Source organism: Sus scrofa, chromosome 13 (assembly GCF_054392235.1).
Source record: "Sus scrofa isolate SSC_HxYL_T2T_F1_AM1 chromosome 13, Sscrofa_HxYL_maternal_Yorkshire_Landrace_v2.0, whole genome shotgun sequence".
NCBI classification, from domain to species: Eukaryota; Metazoa; Chordata; class Mammalia; order Artiodactyla; family Suidae; genus Sus; species Sus scrofa.
In genome coordinates, this window is record NC_139395.1 from 115,261,010 (window position 1) to 115,284,042 (window position 23,033).

A 23,033-nucleotide genomic window follows, 5' to 3' on the forward strand; every position below is an offset into this window, starting at 1 on the left:
AGTTTTCATCTCCTAACTCCAGATTTCCAAATCCATCCCACTCCCTTCCCCCCTCCTCTGCCAAACACGAGTCTGCCCTACATGTCCATGATCTTTTATGTTTTATAAATAAATCATTTGTGCCATATTTTAGACTCCACATAGAAGTGATATATGGTGTCTTTCTCTTTCTGACTTCACTCAGTATGAGAGTCTCTAGTTCCATCCATGTTGCTACAAATGGCATTATTTTGTCCTTTTTTATGGCTGAGAAGTATTCCCTTGTGTACCACATCTTCCTAATCTGTTTATTCGTCAGCAGTGTACATTTAGGTTGTTTCCACATCTTGGCTATTGTGACTACTGCTGTGATAAACATATGGATGCATGTATCTTTTTCAGTGAATTTTTTTTTCTGGGTATATGCCCAAGAGTGGGATTGCTGGGTCATATGGTAGTTCTATACTTAGTTTTCTGCGGTATTTCCATACTGTTTTCTTTTTTTTCCTTTCTTTATTATTATTGTTACTTCCCCAACACAATTTTTTTTCCCCACTGTACAGCATGGGGACCCAGTTACACATACATGTATACATATTTTTTCTCCCATTGTCATGCTCCATTGTAAGTATCTAGACATCGTTTTTCCATAGTGGTTGTACCAATGTACATTCCCACCAATGGTGTAGAAGGGTTCCCTTTTCTCCATACCCTCTCCAACATTTGTTGTTTGTTGACTTGTTAATGATGGCCACTCTAACTGGTATGAAGTGGTATCTCATAGTAATTTTGATTTGCATTTCTCTAATAATCAGTGATGTTGAGCATTTTTTCACCTGCCTACAGGCCATCCGTATGTCTTCTTTGGAGAAATGTCTGTTTAGGTCTTCTGCCCATTTTTCAATTAGGTTGTTTTTTTGTTGTTGTTGTGGAGTTGTAAGAGTTGTTTGTTTATTTTGGAGATTAAACCTTTGTTGGTTGAGTCACTTGCAAAAATTTTCTCCCATTCTGTGGATTGTCTTTTTGTTTTTGTAATGGTTTCCTTTGCTGTGCAGAAGCTTTTGAGTTTAATTATGTCCTATTGGTTTATTTGTGTCTTTATTCTAGAGGTGGATCAAATAAGATGTTGCTGTGATTTATGTCAAAGAGCGTTCTGCCTATGTTTTTCTCTAGGAGTTTTATAGTTCTGGCCTTACATTTAGGTCTTTAATCCATTTTGAGTTTATTTTTGTGTGTGGTGTTAGACAATGTTCTAATTTCATTCTCTTACATGCAGTTGTCCAGTTTTCCCAGCACCACTTATTGAGGAGACTGTCTTTCCTCTACTGTAGGTTCTTGCCTCCATTGTCATAGATTTAATTGACCATAGGTGTTTGGGTTTATTTCTGGGCTTTCTATCCTGTTCCATTGATCTGCATTTCTGTTTTTGTGCCAGTAAGGGAGCCAGGGGAGGCCCATTAACCCACATTCCAATCTGCAGGGCTATAGAGAGCACTCCTACCAGCAGCAAGGCACCACCAGAAACATACATCCTGCACCTACAGAGAGAGGCTGTGTGAATAACGATTAGGGAGAAGCCCCCTGCTCTTGAGGCTTTAGAGGGAGATCCTTAGAGTGGCCAGACAAGGAGAGTGCCAGCAGAACAGTGCAACCTCCTCCTGTATCTACAGAGAACAATCCCTAGAGCCGACCCAGCAAAGGAGGTACATGTGAACAACTACCACTCCTGAGAACTCCAGGACTGGGTACCTGCTTCAACATCTACATGCCAACTGTCAAGGGGACATTTAACAGAAAGGTGGACACTATGAGATACCAAAGAAGCAGCTTTCAGACCAAGGAACAAGACAAAAACACACAAAAATCACTAAATGATGAGATAGGCAATTTACCTGAAAAAGAGTTCAGAGTGATGATAGTAAAGATGATCCAAAATCTTGGAAAAATAATGGAGACGCAGATCAAGAACTTAAAAGAAATGTTTTTAACAACGAGCTAGAGGATTTGAAGAGCAAAATGAATAGTGCAATAGCTGAAATATAAAATAATCTAGGAGGAACTAATAGCAGTTTAAGAGAGGCAGAAGAACGAATTATTGAGGTGGAAGACAGAGTGGTGGAAATCACTGCTACAGAAAAGAATAAAGAAAAAAGAATGGGAAAAAACTGGGGAGAGTCTAAGGGACATCCATCCGGGTCAACATTAAACGTACCGACGTTCGCATCTAGGGGTTCCAGAAGGGGAAGAGAGAGAAAAAGGGCCAGAGAAAATATTTGAAGAGATTTTAACTGAAAATTTCCCAAATATGGGAAAAGAAACACTCAAGTGAAGAGTTCCATACAAAATAAACCCCAGAAGAAATACAGCAAGATGCATACCAATCAAATTGACAGAAATTAAGTTCAAAGAAAAATATTAAGAGCCACAAGGGAGAAGCAAAAAATCACATATAAGAGAATTCCCATAAGGATAACAGCTGATCTCTCAGCAGAAACTCTACAAGCCAGAGAGAGTGGCAAAATAAATTTGAAGTGATAAAGAGGAACCCAGGCTGTTTTTTCCCTGGAAGGGTGGGGCTTCTTGGCAAGTATGGCCTTAGAGGTGTGCTTAGTGTGTGACGTCAGGGATGGGCTGCTGGCCAGGATTTGTAACACTCTTGATTACAGGTAGCAAATGCTAAATTAGGGTTTAGCACCCCGAGAGCATGGCTGTATTTGGCAGAAAGTGAAGAAACCCTTCATGTGAGAAAGTCCCTGCCAACCTTCGAAGAAAGTAGGTGATGTTTAATTTATAATGCCTTTGATTTATGTAACATTTTCCCTTCAAGGACAGAATGTCTTTTTTTTTTTTTTTTTTAGTGATCATAACAATCTAATTTCACAGGATTTCCATTCCACAGCCCAAGCACATGGACAGAATGTCTTTATTAAGATGTTCCTGAGAATAAAAAAATTATAAAAAAAAAAAAAAACAGACACAACTTAGAATAGATTTACAAGGAGATCCTGCTGAATAGCATTGAGAACTTTGTCTAGATACTCATGTTGCAACAGAACAAAGGGTGGGGGAAAAAATGTAATTGTAATGTATACATGTAAGGATAACCTGACCCCCTTGCTGTACAGTGGGAAAATAAAAAAAATTATAAAAAAAAAGATGTTCCTCAGTTCTGTAAGGATATTCGTTTTAGTCCATTATATAGTGTTAATAAATAGTATTTTGTTGTTTAAGGGCCAAATGGCATTTTTTTTCTGAAATGGCTTGAGAAACCCAAGTTTTCTGGACATCAAAAATCTATTTTATGTACTTAATGCCACTAAACTGTACACTTAAAAATGGTTAAGAGAGTACATTTCATGCTATGTGTATTTCACAATAATTTTAAAATTACTAGAATTAAGTTTTAAAGAAATTATTGGATAGAAGTGATCTCTTGGTAGTTTTAATTTTCTTTGTCTTCCAAGTTATTGCTTTATTTTTTACAATAATTATGCATTACCTTTATAATCCAATAAAAACAAATTTTTTTAGCACTGTTCTACAAATACTAACAATACTCCCTACGTCTCATACTTCTATAGCAGATTTGGCTCATTGATTTAGCTTCATGCATGCATTTCAGCCATAAACTTTTATTTTCATATTGAAAAAGATTATTCTCTAATAATAACCCTTGCCTTAGAGATCCATGAAGGGAATGAGTTTGATTTAATGGAGCAATCTGCACACATTATACATCTATTTTATTCTAGAAAGCAATACTTAGTGGCTACTTACTGTATATAGATCTCTACATCTGAAACAAAGTGGGGTAATACTATAGTTTACACATTTGCAAAATTTGTTTAGAGATACATAGAAAAGTAAAGATTTTTTATTCTCAATGATTTTATCTCTTAAAAACTGCAACTGGCCAGATATATTAAGTTGTTTAGACCAAAAGTGAACTAAAATAAGGAAATCTTTAGAAGGAGGTAGGGGAGGGATGAGAAGAGAACCTTCCACCTCCAGCAAGTTGCCTCTCTTCTTGCGCCCATTGCCTTCCCTTCCTCCTCACAGCTGGGCCTTCATGCCTGTCTGGGCAGCTGGTGTCTGGGGGAGTGGGGTCTAAACAATAGAGATTCTCCCAGAGTAGGTTCGGCCCAGGAGCAGGGTGGACTAGCTTCAGCTTAAGCGAAGTGGGTAGATAGACCAACCAGAGTCACAAGAAAGGCACTGCCCAGGGCTTTTCCACACTCTGCGTCCTCTTCCCATTTCTGCATATTCACATTTTACCCATCCTTCAGGACCTGGCTCAAATGTTCCTCAAATGAGATTGTTTCTAATTCTTCTACTCCAGCATACGTGCTCTCTGCCTTCTCTGACTTATCCAATAACTGCTTTTCCCAAACCATTTTGCAGAGCAGCAAATAGGTGTTCAATGAAACTAGTGCCTGTCAGTAAGTCTGGGAACCCCTGCTTGCCAGACTGGCCTCCTAAAAAGTCCCAGGTGCTCATTAGCATATTAAAGGTTCTAAGAAACCTGCTTATTCCAGTTTTTTTATTTTTATTTTATTTTTTAATTTTTAAATTTTTATTTATTTAAATTACTCATGAATTTATCACATCTGTAATTGTATAATGATCATAACAATGTGATTGCACAGGATTTCTATCCCACAGCCCAAGCACAACCCCCACCCCCCAAACTGTCTCCTCTGGAGACTATAAATTTTTCAATGTCTGTGAGTCAGCATCTGTTCTACAAAGAAGCTCAGTCTGTCCTTTTTACAGATTCCACATGTCAGTGAAAGCATTTGATGTTAGTGTCTCATTGTATGGCTGACTTCACTTAGCATTATCATTTCTCGGTCTATCCATGTTGCTAAAAATGCCGGTATTTCGTTCTTTTTAATGGCTGAGTAATATTCCATTGTGTATACGTACCACCTCTTTTTGATCCACTCCTCTGTCGATGGACATTTAGGTTGTTTCAATGTCTTGGCTATTGAAAAGAGTGCTACAATGAACATTGGAGTACATGTGTCTTTGCAAGTCGTGGTTTTCTCTGGATAGATGCCCAGGAGTGGGATTGCTGGATCAAATGGTAGTTCTATGTTTAGTTTTCTGAGGAATCTCCATATTGTTTTCCACAGTGGTTGCACCAATTTACAATCCCACCAACAGTGTAATAGGGTTCCTTTTTCTCCACACCCTCTCCAGCACTTTTTTTTTTTTTGTCTTTTTGCTATTCCTTGGGCTGCTCCTGCAGCATATGGAGGTTCCCAGGCTAGGGGTCTAATCGGAGCTGTAGCCACCAGCCTACGCCAGAGCCACAGCAACGCAGGAGCCGAGCCGCGTCTGTGACCTACACCTTAGCTCACGGCAACGCGGGATCCTTAACCCACTGAGCAAGGGCAGGGATCAAACCTGCAACCTCATGGTTCCTAGTCGGATTCGTTAACCACTGCGCCACGATGGGAACTCCTCCAGCACTTATTGTTTGTGGACTTTTTGATGATGGCCATTCTGGCTGGTGCAAGGTGGTACCTCAGAGTGGTTTTGATTTGCATTTCTCTAATAATGAGTGATGTTGAGCATCTTTTCATGTGTTTTTTTTTTGGCCATCCATATATCTTCTTTGGAGAACTGTCTGTTTAGATTTTTCTGCCCATTTTTTGATGGGGTTGTTTGTTTTTTTGGTATGGAGCTGTAGGAGGTGTTTATACATTTTGGAGATTAATCCCTTGTCAGTCAATTCACTTGCAAAGATTTTCTCCCATTCGGTGGGTTGTCTTTTTGTGTTGTTTAGGGTTTCCTTTTCAGTTTGATTAGATCCCTTTTGTTTATTTTTATTGTCAATACTCTGAGGTGGATCTGAGAAGATACTGCTGTGGTTTATGTCAGAGAGCATTTGGCCTATGTTTTCCTCTAAGAGTTTTATAGTATCCAGTCTTATATTTAGCTCTTTAATCCATTTTGAGTTTATTTTTGTGTTTGATGTTAGGAAGTGTTCTAGTTTCATATTTTTGCATGTAGCTGTCCAGTTTTTTTAAAATAAACCCTCTGACTACAGAATCTTTCTCAGGAACAATGATTGATCTTTTGAGAAAGGTCCAAATTGTTCATAATGAGTGCTTAATAAATATTTGTTCAGTGATTAACTGGCCTTATAACCTCATAATATGGTATCTGCCATATTACCCTTAGAAATTATTTCCAGGGCCTGTGCAGAGAATATCAGATTTCTGGGAGATATAGTTAGAATCAAAGAGAAAGGGAAGGATGAAGAAAGCATAAAAGGACTTGCTAAAACAAATCAAAACATTTTACCTTTTGCCCAGCGTAGGGTGTATACTCAATCCTGTGGACAGATACTAGGGCAGTGAATAGTTATAAATTTGGGGGGCCCTTTTCCTTAGGAAGGAGAGTGTGTTTAAGTTAAATGCCAAGAACTGGAAGGAAGGAGTTCCCTTGTGGCACAGTGGGTTAAGGATCTGGCATTGTCACCATAGCTGCTTGGGTTGCTGCTCTGGTGCAGATTCGATCCCTGGTATTGCAGGTGTGGCCAAAACAAACAAACAAACAAAAAAAACGCCCCAAAACCTCTAAATATAAACATTACTTCTTAGTTACCTGGACATCATCTTTTACTGCTCTTCTCATTTTTGCATTCTTATAGAAATATGCTATTAGAGTACAAATGATCTTCCCTTTTGCATGGAGCCCCCAATTTTTCCTTCAGTGAAGGAAGAGACAGAGGAAGGGAGAAGTTTTAAAATGCCTAGATATCAATAAACGAATTCCCTTTTCTTTGGAGTAAAAAGTATCTTGGACAAGGAGAAAGAAATGAATCGGGTTTATGTGTGAGAATGATAATAACTGTGATCAACAGCAATTTCATTTTTAGGTGAAACCCATAGACGTCAGATTGTGGCTTTAAATATTTGTAAGAACAGTGTGAATTGTTTGCTGTATTTCTTTTCTGTGAAAGACACAACACTTTATGAAAAGAGAAAGAAAATTCATTTTCCTTTGAAAGGTGTAAATTTGGCCTAAGAAAATACGGTTAAAATTTGAGATTTAAGAAAGGCAGAGAAGGTTTTTGTTTTTGTTTTTAAATGCAACCCTAACTAATTATAGGTTCTGTAAGGACAAGATGTCAATGGTTTGGGGTGTGGGGAGATAATGTAAAAATTTCCCAAGATCCCTTAACTTTTTTTTTTTTTTTAGATCCCTTAACTTTATATTGAGTTTTTTTCCATTTCATATATGTATCTGCACTGAAGGAAAACCCAGGGCCCTATCTGGCTTCTGATGAGATATAGGGGAAATCTAGAAATTCTAGAAAACTATAATAAAAGGAATTATGTTCATGCTATTTATGTATTCCTGAATAAGTGGGCAGCAAGCCACACTCTTGTTCTCAATGAGGCCTCCATCGTCATAGCTGAGAGTTTATGTGGCCTCACTTCTGACTTTCTTTTAGAATTTCTGTGAGAACTTTGGGGACACAGTTATTCCAGAACTAAGATCTTCTTTCCATTTTCCATTCTGTTATGCCTTAGTCTTATTATTAACTACTGATTAGAACAATGGTCAATAGTCTTTTTAGAGATACTAGGGATTAGAAATTCCTGTTGGAGACACCAGCATAGATAAGGAAGTGAAAAATAAATGAAGCCCAAGAAAGTGGTGGAAAAGAAGAAAAGTTATGAAGAGAAAAATAGAGAAATAAAAGGAAAAGGAAACTGTATATGTAAGTTGAACCTACCCGTTATTTCTTGATCTTATACCTGTGTGTGGGAACTTTCAGTCTGTGAAGTGGGGGGTGGAAGGGCTCCCCAGCCACCACCAGGAGTGGAATATAAAATTACATGCCAGGAGTTCCCATCATGGTGCAGCAGAAATGAATCCAACTAGGAACCATGAGGTTGTGGGTTAAGGATCTGGTGTTGCTGTAGCTGTGGTGTAGGCTGGCAGCTGTAGCTCCGGTTAGACCCCTAGCCTGGGAACCTCCGTATGCTGCAGGTGTGTACCCATGACTGAGGAGTTTGAGGAGTTTGAGGAGTCATTGAAAGTCTTCCGGTAAATGAATAGCATGATAAAGTTTAGGCACTGGTCAATATCAGAGGTTGATGGGCAGAATGGATTGGAAGAAGGGAAAGACTTGTTGAGATAGGAAGTCATGAAAACCTCAACTAAAGCAGTGGTGTTGGCGAGTAAAGAGGGATGGCTCTGGAGACAAGAATTGCTAGAATAGGGGTGACAGTTGTTGGATGTGCATGATAACCGTAACTCTGGATTTTTACATAGCACCTACTTCACATACTCTGTCCTCAAACTATAGTGATATTTGGGAAATTTTCAGTATTTTAATAATCTATTTTTCTTTAATGGCTTTACTTTTGTGGTAGTACTTTTATTTTGTCTTATTTTTGTAGATTATGTTGACTTTTGGCTCTGTAAGTAGAGATTTCAGTACCTGAATGGACTACTTGAAGTAGACATAGAGGCAAAGGCCACTCTGAATATCTGTGTCTCAGTAACTGAAGAAACCGTGGTGCCGTCAATGAAGACAGGGGAGTTGAGAAAGGGAGGTGGCTTGATTGAGGGAGGGTCATAGTTTGGAAGAGGGAGTTCAGGTTTTAGACGTATTTAGGTTGAGACAGGTGGCCCTAGAAGTATCTCTTATTGGTTATAGCCTGGCATAGATAGAAGAGATGGGACTGGAACTTGATATTTGATACTTACCTGTGTGGGGTTGTTGGTTAAAACCATGAAATGCAATCTCTTCATCAAGGAATAGTTAGTAGATGGAAGAAAAAGAGAGATGGAATTGTAGGATGAAAAAACCAGAATGAATAAGTCAGAGAAGCTCAAGGAGGAAAGAGTTTGAAGAAAAAGTTCAAGTTGTACTATTAAAAATCTGATTCTCCTTGTTTTCCACCTTCCATTGGTCTTGTGAGACTGCTTTTCTTCTGTTATCATTTTATGATATCTTCTGATATGTTTTGGAACAAGCAAAAACATTCCTTTGTTTTACTTGTGCACAGTTCTAACTTCTCTTGCCCTTTCTGTTTCGGTGAGCTGCCAGAAGTCTTGCCTTGATATTTAGAGTTGGTCAGAAGTAATATATATATTGCTGTTTAATCACCCTTGTGGCAAAGTTGAACAGCTGCTGAACAGAAATGTGCCATGTATAAGCGAAATATCATGATTATGATAGATGATAGCATTGAGTCTAAAATGAGTCCAAGATTCTAAATCAGTCTTTAATAGATCTGATGTCAGACAAATTGCTTAATCTCAGTTTGTCTAAATTTATTCTTTTAAATTATAAGAATTTTTTTAAAAATTGAACTTTCCAATGTACATTGAGGTATGTGGTTTAGTGACACTACATGGTCTCATTTAATATAGCATAAGCAACTATGTAGTTCAGGTCATAAGACCCATTTGGTGGAGGTAGACTGTAGACTTAAGTTTTCATTTGGATTCCAGCAAATCCAAATGAAACACCTGGTGGAGGCAGTGTTTTGCCTTTCTAAAATTTATTTTCCATTTGTTTTCATTGTATGCATAGTAGGGAAGGCCATATTACAGATACAGTGATAATGCCAAGAGCAGTTAACATTTATTGAACACTTATTTTGCCATATATTGTTTATTCATTTCAACAGATAGGTATTGATTGCCTACTATGTGTCAAGTGGCATTCTAGATGCTGGGGATACAGCGATGAAAAAATGCTTGCCCTTTTGAAGCTTATATTCTGGAGAGGGTAAGTGTCAGTAAGTTTCCCTGTCTAACAGACTATATTATTTTATGTATTTATTTGTTAATTGTTTTTATCCATTTGCATGTAAGATCCATGAGGGAAGGGAGCTTGGAGAGCTTGGTTGGCTCTGTCAATCATTCTTAGTTTTTAAATAGACCTTAGGTATATAGAATTAGTCAAATCATAATCTTGGCTTCATGACAAACTGCATCATTGGTCATTTTATTGTTAGTTTATTTATATACAAATACTGTAAGAAAAATCTGTGAACCCATCACTGATGCCAAGAACTAGAACATTGACAGTGATTTTGATCTACTAGGTAAGTTTTTTGTGCTTTATTTATTTATTTATTTATTTATTTTTTGGTCTTTTTTTGCTATTTCTTGGGCCGCTCCCGCGGTATATGGAGGTTCCCAGGCTAGGGGTCGAATCGGAGCTGTAGCCACCAGCCTACGCCAGGGCCACAGCAACGTGGGATCTGAGCCGTGTCTGCAACCTACACCACAGCTCACGGCAATGCCGGATCCTTAACCCACTGAGCAAGGGCAGGGACCGAACCCGCAACCTCATGGTTCCTAGTCGGATTCGTTAACCACTGCGCCACGGCGGGAACTCCTGTGCTTTATCTTAAAGTGATTTTTAAAAAGCAGGCAGCAAGAGTAAAATGGAGTCTAGGTAGGAGGTGGGCAGAGACTTAGGCGAGGAGACCAGTTAGAGGTGAGAGGTGATGAGACGTATATAGCCTTTGCAGTGACAGTTAAATGTAGAGCTGGATAGGGTTGGATTTAAGAGAGAAGGCAAAGAGTTCCCTTTGTGGCTCAGCAGTTAATGAACCTGCCTAAGATCCACAAGGATGCAGTTTTGATCCCTGGCCTCGCTCAGTGGGTTAAGGATCTGGCATTGCCATGAGATGTGGTGTAGGTCACAGACTCAGCTCAGATCCCAAGTTGCCGGCAGCTGTAGCTCCAATTAGACCCCTAGCCCGGGAACTTCCATATGCCATGGGTGCAGCTGTAAAAAGACCCCCTCCCCCCAAAAAAAAATAGGAGGCAGTATTGTGTTGTGATCATGGCACAGAATTATGAGTCACCAACTCTTCACATGTGTTTAGATAAGGTGCATGATACTGAAATCATTCTTGGTTTATTTGCTTTTGTACTTTCAACATTTAGTACCACAAAGAGAATTTCAGAATTTGTCTTTGAGATTTAAATTTTTATTGTAAAATGTTTAACGCATAAAAAGATAAGCAAAAAGATATAAAGTTTAATACAGTGGACTCCCATAGTCACACTACCTAGTATAAGAAATTAAATGTATTAGCTCCTGTATTCTCTGCCTTGATTTTCTTTCTCTCCAGCCTCAGTAGTTATTCCACTATTTAAATTGGCTGTTTATCATTTCCTTTAAAACAATGCAACAACAAATCCTTTTACTACGTATGTATAAATCTCTAAGAAATTTAATAGTATTGTTGTGTATGGTCTAAAACATTAAATGAATGGTATTATGCTGTATAAATCCCTTGGCAGTTCTGTTAAGTTTACAGTTTATGAGGTTCATTCATATTAATATCATATTAATATTTATCTCTTTTCATGTTAATGGACATTTCAATGTTTCCATGTTTTGGTACTATAAATAATGTTGCCATGGACATTTTCATCCCTGCTTCCTTGTGTAGATAAGAGTGTTTTTGTTGGTTTTGTTTGTTTTTGCTTTTTCTTTTTTGATTGTCCCACAGCATCTGGAGTTTCTGGGCCAGGGATCCAGCTGGCAACTGCAACCTTTGCCAGCAGCTGCAACTTATGGCATGGCTGCAGCAATGCTGGATCTTTTAACCCACTGTGCCCAGCTGGGGATCAAACCAGTATCCCAGTGCTTCAGAGACATGGCAAATCCCATTGTGTCATAGCAGGAACTCTTGGGCTTTTGCTTGTTTCTTGATTTGCAGGAGTGGGATTGCAGGGTGATAAGATAAGTACCTCTTACTACTAGATATTACTAAATTGTTCTCCAGATTGGTTGCCCCAAGTTACACTCCCAACAATAATGCATTGTAGAGTGTTTTTGAACTTTACATCTGGGGAGAGACCCTGTATTTTGTAGACTAGTGTTTCTTAACAGGGACAAGGCAGTATGTGATGTTTGAGAATCACCTCCCAAAGCATATACCTTTTCCTCTTTCTGTTTCTCTTAAGGTTTTGATCTCTTTGTGTGTACGTGCTGTTGGTATTGGAAACTGGGAAATTTATTTCAAAAGTCTTACTTGGTAAGCCTCGCTTGCTCTTTGAGAAGCTTCAACTTAGTGGCTAATTGATTTCATGGCTTCACCATCTCTAAAGCCTTTGTAACCCCTCATTTTCATTTGTTTTTGTTTGAGGATCTACCCGATCCTAATCATTTGTTTTTTCTTTACTTCTGCAATTTGAGAATTGAAATACATTAGAATCCTTATCTCCAATATTTTTGTCATATATTGTTGGAAGCAATGATGCAGTTTTGATGTGTAATCTTAAGAACTTTTTTGCTTAGCTGGCATTTAATTTTTTGATAATTTTGTTTAGTTTTTTAAAATTTTATTGCAGTATAGTTGATTTACAATGTGGTGATAATTTATGCTGTACAAGAAAGTGATTCAGTTATACATATACACATATCCATTCTTTTTCAGATTCTTTTCCCATGTAGATTATTACACAATATTGGGTAGCATTCCCTGTGCTATACAGCAGGTCCCATTGACCAACCATTTCATATACCATAGTGTACATATGCCAATCCCAAACCCCCTGTCCACCCCTCCCTGCAACTTGTCTCTTTTGGTAACCATAAGTTTGTTTTATAAGTCTGTGAGTCTGTTTTTGTTCTGCAGATAAGTTCATTTGTCTCCCTTTTTTAGATTCCACGTATAAATGATCTCATAAGATTATCTTTTTCTGTCTGACTTACTTCACTTATGATAATTTCTGGGTCTGTCCACTTTGCTGCAAATGGCGTTATTTCATTCTTTTTTATGGATGAGTAATATTCCATTGTATATATGTACCACATCTTCTTTATCCATTCCTTGGGTAGTGGATATTTAGGTTGCTTCTGTTTCTTGGCTATTGTAAATAATGCTGCAATGAACATTGGAGTGCATGTATTTTTTGGAATTATGGTTTTCTCTGAATAAATGCCCAGGAGTGGGATTGCTGGATCATTTCGTAGTTCGATTTTTATTTTTTTGAGAAACCTGCGTAGTCTTCTCCATAATAGATGCACCAATTTACGTTCCCAGGTGTTGGAGGGTTCTCTTTTTTCCACACCCTCTCCAGCATTTATTATTTGTAGACTTTTTTTTTTTTTTTTCCATTTCTTGGGCCGCTCCCGTGGCATATGGAGGTTCCCAGGCTAGGGGTCCAATCTGAGCTGTAGCCACTGGCCTACACCAGAGCCACAGCAACTCTGGATCCCAGCCGTGTCTGCAACCTACACCACAGCTCACGGCAATGCCGGATCCTTAACCCACTGAGCAAGGGCAGGGACCGAACCCGCAACCTCATGGTTCCTAGTTGGATTCGTTAACCACTGTGCCACGACGGGAACTCCCTTTGTAGACTTTTTGATGGTGGCCATTCTGACAGATGGAAGATGATACCTCATCATAGTTTTGATTTGCATTTTTCTAATGATTAGTAATATTGAGCATCTTGGTTGTTTTTTTTTTTGCCATCTGTATGTCTTCTTTGGAGAAATATCTGTTTAGATCTTCTGCCCATTTTTTGATTCTGTTGTTTGGTTTTTTGTTATTGAACTACATGAAGTGCTTGTATATTTTGGAGATTAATCCCTTGTTGATGCTTCACTTGCAAATATTTTCTCCCATTCTATGAATTACCTTTTTGTTTTGTTTATGGTTTCCTTTGCTGTATAAAGCTTTTAAGTTTAATTAAGTCCCATTGGTTTATTATTATTTATTTATTATTTTATTTTTATTACTCTAGGAGGTAGATCTGAAAAGATAATTGCTGTGATTTATGTCAGAGAGTTTTCTACGTATGTTTTCCTCTAAGAGTTTTATATATCTAATCTTATTTCTTTCCTTCCTTCCTTCTACACCTGCAGCATATGGAAGTTTCCAGGCTAGGGGTCCAATTGGATCTGCTGCTGCCAGCCTACACCACAGCTACAACAACATGGGCTCTGAGCCACATCTGTGACCTATGCTTCCACTTGTGGCAATGCCAGATCCTTAACCCACTGAGAAAGGCCAAGGTTTGAATCTGCATCCTCATGGACACTAGTCAGGTTCTTAACCTGCTGAGCCACAATGGGAACTCCTTATCTTATATTTCTTTAATCAAATTTTGAGTTTATTTTTGTATATGGTGTTGGAGAGTGTTTTAATTTCATTCCTTTATGTGTAGCTCTCCAATTTTTCCAGCACCACTTATTGAAGAGACTGGTCTTCTCTCCAATAGTATATTCCTGCCTCCTTTGTTGTAGATTAGTTGACCTTAGGTGCTTGGGTTTATTTCTGGGCTTTCTACCATCTTCCATTGATCTATATTTCTGTTTTTGTGCCAATGCCATGCTGTTTTTGATGACTGCAGCTTTGTAATATAGTCCGAAGTCAGGGAGACAGATTTCCCTTCGCTGGCATTTTAAAGATAGGAATATTTCAATATGTAAAACTATAATAAATAATTAGGTTTTCTCCAGTAAATTTTAATATAAAACAGTACAGGTGAGGTTCCCGAAAAGGACTTAGGATTTGGTCTTATTGGCTCTGCTAGGTTAGTTATGACTCATGCATAAGTTTTCCATCTTCCATAGTTTTATTGTTATTGTCTTTTCTCCTCTTTTCATTATATTTGTGAGTTTCTTCATTTTTAATCCCATTACATTCTAGAAGAATTGTGGGAGGGTACAAAGTGAAATAAGTGTTTAGTGTGCCTTCTTTTAATAGTATTGGTATTATTATTTATGGAGCCCTTACTGTGTGTAAGGTACTGCACTAGATATATTATGTAGGCAGTTGTATTTAACTCCCTTGATAGCTTTAGGAGTAAAGAGGCTAAGCTAGAATTAGAACTGGGGTCTTCTGGCTCCAAAGGCTGTATCCATCCCATTATACCACACAGTCTCTAGGCTTTTAAAATATATATATATAACTTGAAAAATATTTATAACTCTATGTATGTGCTTATTTTTTGTACTCTTTGATTATAGTGTTAATTATAAACTATTTAAGATTAAGGAGAAATCACCCAATATTCTTGCCGTTCTTTTGAAATCTTTTAGCTTCTCTTTCTTCTTCTTTTTTTTTTTTTTGGCCTTTTTGCCTTTTCTAGGGCTGCTCCCTCGACATATGGAGGGTCCCAGGCTAAGGGTCCAATCAGAGCTGTAGCCGCTGGGCTATGCCACAGCAACACGGGATCCGAGCTGCGTCTGCGACCTACACCATAGCTCACGGCAACGCTGGATCCTTAACCCACTGAGCAAGGGCAGGGATCGAACCCGCAACCTCATGGTTCCTAGTCGGATTCGTTAACCACTGCGCCACAATGGGAACTCCTTAGCTTCTCTTTCTAAAAGCTGGCGTCTTTTAAATGAGATTCTTTGTATGAAGAAATTAGTGTTCTTTTTTTTGCCTTAAATTTTTTTTTAATTGAAGTATGGTTGATTTACGATGTTGTGCCAATTTCTGCTATACAGCAATGTAACTCAGTCACATACACACACACACGCATACATTCTTTTTCTCATTATCTTTCATCATGTTCTATTCCAAGAAATTAGTGTTCTTTTAATGAAAATATGAAATCGTTTCAGGATTCTAGTTCTAAAGAAAGGACTCAAGTGCTCTGTCATTTGAATAAACCAAAATGTTTATTTTTTTCTCATTTTACTTCTTTAGTTATTGCTATCCCTAACAGGACATCTGCCATGAATATAGTCCTCAAAGGGAAAAGTTCCTAGGGATATTTTATATATATTAGGAAAAAAATAATACACACATGTTTATGTGTAATAGTGCTTCTATATCCAAAAATTTTGATTTGTGCATTTTGTATTTAATGCCATCATCTTTAGATTCTTTAAAAGTCTTTGTCTTTTTAAAAAAATTGCCTATTTATTCTCTATAAATAAACTTCTTTTCTAACTTTATTGAACATTATTATAGTAATTATCCATGAACAATGTAGCTTGTAAGACATATTTCAATTTGAAATGTTGTCAAGTAGAAATTATCCTATTGCAAGTGATAATTTACGTAATCCCACAATGGTAAAAATGTATTAGTAGTAATGAAAACTCATGCATACAGATATAGAATATTGCAGATGACTGATCTGACTATAGATACTTTGCTCCAATTATTTAACAATTAGCTGAAATGTCTATTATGTTTTAGGCACTGTCCCAAGGCTTGGTACATAAGATTACCTGAATACCAAATTAAGGACAGTTTTAGAATATCTGCAAGAAAGAATTTTCAGAAAAAGACTATGTTTAAGGAAAATAACATGAGATCTGAGGGGGGGGGCATACAAAAAAACCTGTGAGACAAAAGGAATATGAAAAGTGAATCTTAGAAGACAAAGAAAATTTTATAAACTCACTGTTCATAACAATAAGATGGAGCAGTCTCTTGTTATCACAAGAGAAAAAAAATTAGCCTGATTTACGTAAATTATTTTGCATAATTTGTACAGGCTCTAGACGTGTGGATGGTTGCCAGTATAGCTTTTGATGAGACAAAATTGAAGGGAATTCTAATTTACAGGAAACCAGTTAATGTGATTTTTCTGTTCTTTATCTAGTTGTTTACTCCCTTGATCTTTCTTAGTGTCCTTCTTGATTACAGATGGCTGGAGTGAGGGAGTTTTCAACAATAGCTAATGTGTGAGATATTAGTATAAAGTAATGTCAAGGCTCCTAGTTTGTTGTGAAAATGCATAAATGATCATACTTTTTATCTTAATATATAATGATTTCTTTTTATAATGTTCATCACTTATATTCTGTTTATAACATCATTATTAGTATAGATATGACCAGCAGTAATTAGCATGACAATAATATTAACAAACTGGTACCAGTTCGTCAACATTTCCTAGGTGCCAGATATAAGTACTTTTCTATGTATTAGCTCATTTAATTTTCCAAAGAGCCGTATGAGGTAGCCATAATTGTGCCCCCCATGTACAGATGATGAAAGGGGCACAAAGAGCTTGAAACATTTGAGTTCCTATAGCCCCCAAGCCTGGGATTTACATCCAGACCGTCTTAACACTGGAGTCCTGGATGACAATGTTTTTCAACGTAGATGACCAAGTTTGCTGTAAAGTTTACTCTAAAGTTGGCTTATTTGAATCATGGTGCACATAATATTCAGAGACTGGGAGAGCTTTCATTTTTATTATGCAGTTCATATCCAGACATAAAGTCCTCATTGAATTTCAAAAAGGGTTATTTATGAGTGCCTGTTAGAGTACTAAATCACAAAGTTGATGGTATTTTGAACACATGTTTTAGCACTGTTAGTGTGTGATTAGGCCAGGGAGTTCCCTTATGAAGGAAGGGTCACGGGCTGGACTCCTTTAGGTGTTCATTAGCCTGCTCATTCTGTGGCCAAAGGCTGCCCTCTTAATCCTAGCTAACCTCCTGACAAAGTGAGCCTTTGGGCACAAGGGGCCCCAAACATGAGGATGTGGATGGATCCTTGCACCTCCGTCACTAGGATGACGGCTACAAATGAAAGCTCTGTTACTGAAAGTCTCAGCGAAATAACATGCATTTATACTGCATGTACAATATACAAACATATATAAAAAGTATAAATACATATTTTTAGTATCATATTTTGACACCTCCTCTTTGCTTTAGGCCTCATTTTATTTTCTTTGAACCCAGTCTTATTTTTGGAATTCTCCCTTTTGGGGTGGTCTCTAAACTGCCTTTTTTTTTTTTTTAACTTTTCTTAATTTAATTTCTATGCTCCAAGACCTAGGACAGTGTCCTTACATGGTTAAAAAAAAAAAAAAAACAACTACATAGCAAAAAAACCTTGTGGTCACTTTAGCCTTTTATAACATTTTGTAGGATGTAGGCCTGATGTAGGATGTAGGCTGGCTTTTCTTATTCTCTCTTTTTTTAGGGCCACACCTGTGGCATATGGCGGTTCCCAGGCTAGGGATTGAATCCGGGCTGTAGCCGCTGGCCTACACCATAGCCATAGCAGCACCAGATCCGAGCCTTGTCTGCAACCTACACCACAGCCCACAGCAATGCTGGATCCTTAACCCACTGAGCGAGGCCAGGATTGAACCTGCATCCTCATGGATTCTAGTCAGATTCGTTTCCACTGAGCCACAACGGGAACTCCATGGCTTTCCTTATTCTTGACAGACCTTTATGGGAAGATGGATCAAAGAGAGGCACTTGCAATGGAGTAGTTTTTGTCAACATTTCCAGAGAGCATCTAGGAACCTAAAGTAGGACCTTAAGAAGTAAAAAAAAGCAAAACAAAACAAAAAAAACACTTTGTCGGTAGTGCTGCTATTACTAGTATTGATACATTGATCATAATGATTGATATAAATTTTAGGTTGAACCATATGAAATTGCCAATATTGGGCTATTTTAAACGATAAAAATGGCATTTAAAAATTGAAATATAATTGACTTACAATACGGTATTAGTTTCAGGTGGACAACTTAGTGGTCTTTTTGTACATTAGAAAATGATCACTATGATAAGTCTGGTTACCATCTGTCACTTTATGAAGTTATTACAATATTAGTGACTATATTCCCCATGCTGTGCATTACATTCTCATGGCTTATTTATTTTATAACTGGAAGTTTGTACCTCTTAACCTTCCTCACCTATTTCACTCATCCCTCTACTCCCTCCCCTCTGACAACCACCAGTTTGTTCCTATCTGTGAGTCTGTTCCTGTTTTTTTTTTTTTTTTTTGTGCATTTGTTTTGTTTTCTAGATCCCACATATAAGTGAAATCATATGATATTTGTCTTTCTCCGACTTATTTCACTTGGCATAATACCTATTAGGTCCATCCATGTTGTTACAGATGGCAAGCTTTCATTCTTTTTTATGGCTGAATAATATTCCTTTGTGTATGTGTATACACATACACACACATACACACACCCCTTTATCCATTCATGTATGGTTGGAAAGTTAGTTTACTTCCATATCTTGGTTATTGTAAATAATGCTACAATGAACATAGAGGTACATATATCTTTTTGAATTAGTGTTTTTTGTTTTTGGAAAAATATCCAGAAGTGGAATTGCTCGATCATATGATAGTTCTATTTTTAATTTTTTGAGGAATCTGCCTACTGTTCCCCACAGTGGCTACATCAGTTTGCAGTCACACCAACAGTGCACAACAGATTCCTTTTCTCTACATTGTGGCGAATAATTGTTATTTGTTATCTTATTGATAGTAACGATTTTGACAGATTTGAAGTGGTATCACCTTGTGGTTTTGGTTTGCATTTTCCTGATGATTAATGATGTTTATCTTTTCATGTGCCTGTTGGCTGTCTGTATGTCTTTGTAAATATGTCATTTATGGTCCTCTGTCCATTTTTTAATCGGGTCATTTTTTTTTTTTTTGATGTTGAGTTGCATGAGTTCTTGCATACTTTACATATTAAAATATTTGCAAATACCTTGTCCCATTCATTGGGGGCCTTTTCATTTTGTTGAGGGTTTGCTTTGTGAAAGCTTTTGAGCTAAATGTAGTTCCATTTGTTCATTTTTGCTTTTGTTTCCTTTGCATGAGGAGATGTATTAAAAAATATATTGCTAAAACTGATGTTAAAGAGCTTACTGCCTATGTTTTCTTCTAGGAATTTCATGGTTTCAGGTCTTACATTTAAGTCTTTAAAGCATTTTGAGTTTATTTTTATGTGTGGTATAAAAGTAGTCCAGTTTGATTCTTTTGTATGTAGCTGTCCAAAAGTGGCATTTAAATAGTTTAACTTAAAATGCAAGTAGCAATAGCAGCTTGCTTGATTGCTTACTAAATGCCTGGACTGTCCCGAGTTCTTTCCTGTATTGCTGCTTTCTCCAACCCAATGAAACAAGTATTTTCCATGTTTCCCAGACAGTGGAATGGGTTAAAAAAAAGTTAAGTAACTTTTTCAAAGTCACTTAGAGTAGCACTCTTGGCTAATGTTTAACTCCCTTGTTATTTTGGCTGGTAGTGCTGATCGAGTCAATAGAATGTGACGAGATGAGAAGAAGTTAAGAATATTTGACTGTTAAAACAGTCAGACACTTTTGAGCCAGTGTTAGTTTTGACACTTTTTGAGCCGTTGGTGTTGCGGAGTAATTCTGTCATCGGTTAGAAGAGAAATGCACAGACTCCTAGCTTCTTTTTGGCTCTGCTTGGTATTTGTCAACCCTTAACACTCATGCCCAGTAACTGCTATGAAACAGGGCAGGTGCAGGTGGCTTCTGCCATATGAGCAGGGTTTATTATTACTTCTCATTCTGGTTGCTTTTACCAACTTTCAAATATTCTAGGTGAGAGCTTGCCTTTCAGCTTAGACTTTTGAAGCCCACTGGCTCCTAACTGCCTAGCTGATCTGCCTGGATCTGATCACTTTCTGCCTAGTCCTGTGGTACCTCTGGACCCTGTGCTGCAAGAGGATGCTTAGTGTTGGTCTCCTGGTTAGCCCAGCTACCCATGACCCAAGCCTCAACTTGACTGTCAGGGTTCCATTGTTTTCACACATGGTCTCACTGTAGGTAAGTGTTAGTCCTGCCTCTGAGATGAGTGTTAAAGTGGACATAGGGATACATTTAGGTGTTTTAACCTTAATTGTCGAAAGAATTAAGATGAACTACAGCTTGAGCTTTTACGTAGATTTTGATCCATGGCTCAAAATATGGTTTGAGGTCTTTGTTAGACCTTGGCTTGATGATGCTTTATGTTTTATTTTTTTTCTTTATTATACTTTTTTAATATCATTAGAGGCCATTAGGAAATTGGCAAATTGAATATAGTAAATGAAATAAATGTTTTGTGTAATTAATGACTGTGGAAATGTGTTAATACTAATACCAAAAAAGTCACACTTGAGAAACCAGTATTATAGATGAGTTTCTTTGGCAGTTTTACATATTAATTGCTAAAAATACATCAGCACATTTTCTGTGATTATACTTACCAGGTAGAGATGAATTCCCTCCCTGATAGAATCATTATTCAAAGTCTATTTAGATTTATTCTGTCTTTTTGTCTCTTAGAATTCATTTTTTAAGATAATGGGATCTTGGAGTAGGGAGTGAAGGAAACTGTAGAAATGTTATCTCTTGATACTACTCAGCCTAGTTTTTCTTATTGAAAACTACTGTCTTTAAAAGAAAATGTGTATTTACAGCACTCATTGAAACAAACTTATTGGATAATGGCAACAATCCTTGGGTCGAAAAGAGCTATGCAAAATGTGACTTGGTTTTATCACTCTCAGGAATTTTCAAGAGCTCCCCTGTACAGAATTATCAGCTATAAATAGAGATCAGCTAATTTGATGAAGAGGCTGTAGGTCTGCAGATAATTGAACAAATATATCATGGTTTAAAAAACTCACACGAGAGACAGTAATAGTGACTAGGACAGGGGAGAGAAAAGAAAGGGGAAAGAAAAGAAAAAGAAAATACAAAGGAACAATGATGGATTTGTGTGGTTCCAATACCGACCTACTTTAACAAGCTTTCTCACCAGGAGACCATTGTTCTTTCTTAAACTCTTTTTGCTTGGCTGCTTTCCTTTCCCATTTAGAAGGAGGACAGTCCCCCTCCCTCCACCTCTGGGCCTTTGACCAGAGACTAATGTTTCTGAGATTGTTGGGGAAGTAATGGAATTTTGCATCTGCAAATGTGGTCAGCCTCTGCAAGGGCTGACTTCCAGCAGAAATCCTGTTATTCTTTGAGATTGTTTTTCACAGGCTGATTTTTTTCTTTTTTCTTTTTTCTTTTAAAACTCTTAAAGTTTGGAGTTCTTGTCGTGGCTCAGCAGTAGCAAACCTGACTAGTATCCATGAAGACACAGGTTCAATCTCTGGCCTTGATTAATGGGTTAAGGATCTGGCCTTGACATGAGCTGTGGTGTAGGTCATAGACAGGCTCAGATCAGGCGTTGCTGTGGCTGTGGTATAGGCTGACAATTGCAGCTCTGATTTGACCCCTAGCCTGAGAACTTCCATAGTCCTTGGGTGTGGCCCTTAAAAAAAAAAAAGAAGACCAAAATATCTTAATGTTTAAAGAGGCTTCTTTAGATATACCAGTAATATTCCTTCTTGTTACACTCTCCCTTTCCTCCCTTTTAGTGGTATGCATGCCTTTATATACAAAAACTACTGGGAAAGTGTTTTAGTGTAAAGTGTGTGTTTTGTTTTATTTTAGGGCTGCACCTGCAGCACATGGAGGTTCCCAGGCTAGGGGTCTAATTGGAGCTGTAGCTGCCAGCCTACACCACAGCTACATCAATGTCAGATACGAGCCTGGTCTGTGACCTATACCACAGCTCATGGCAACGCCAGATCCTTAACCCACTGAGTGAGGCCAGGGACCAAACTTGGGTCCTCATGGATGCTAGTCAGAATCGTTTCTGCTGAGCCATGAGGGGAACCCCTAAAGTGTGTGTTTTAAATTCCAAGGTAAGAGTGCCAGAACTGGGGAAAAATGTGTACATACTGTAGTATCCAGAAAGACTTCTACTTTTAAAGAAGACACTTCTTGGGTAGGTAGGGCAGACAGTATAAATGTGGCCAAATCACAGTGGCTGACAAAGAGATGGCTATTAGACTGTGTTTTCACACAGGCCTCTCTGTACCTCATCCAACTGACTAATGACTTAATGTGATTAATTAAGAGTAGATTAATGTGTGTAGAAACCATGTGGGTTAGTGGGTTAGTACTTTTTGATCCTATGTAAGTATAGTACTCAAGTATCTCTACAAATAGCAGGTAATAAGATACTTTGAAATTAGAATAGCATATATAAGCTACCTTATTTGCATGTATGTGTATTCCATGCCTTACTTGACCATATTTGCCAAACTCTAAGTCCTGACACATGATGTAGGTAGGAATATGTTTATGGGGACCGTGTGACAAAGTATTTAGAATTGAGACTAACCTATAGAATTCATATGTTCAGCATGCACTCAACAGACGCTTACTGAATTCCTACTATATGCCAGGGACTAGTATGGGTGGTAGGGTTACATTGGTGATAAACTAAGAAAAATCTCT

The 23,033-nt window shown here is 37.7% G+C and overlaps 1 protein-coding gene across 2 annotated transcripts in view; it reads left to right on the plus strand.

Moving 5' to 3' along the window:
* The window catches only part of PPM1L (protein phosphatase, Mg2+/Mn2+ dependent 1L), a 336,602-nt gene that overhangs the window by 87,935 nt on the left and 225,634 nt on the right, over nt 1–23,033 (plus strand). Inside the window, exon 2 of one of the 2 annotated variants that reach the window (XM_084987490.1) lies at nt 9,642–9,742. The exons of the other annotated variant lie outside the window; for it this stretch is intronic. The gene's annotated coding sequence lies outside the window, so the exon portion shown is untranslated. The remainder of the gene's footprint in view (nt 1–9,641; nt 9,743–23,033) is intronic. 2 annotated transcript variants of the gene reach the window in all.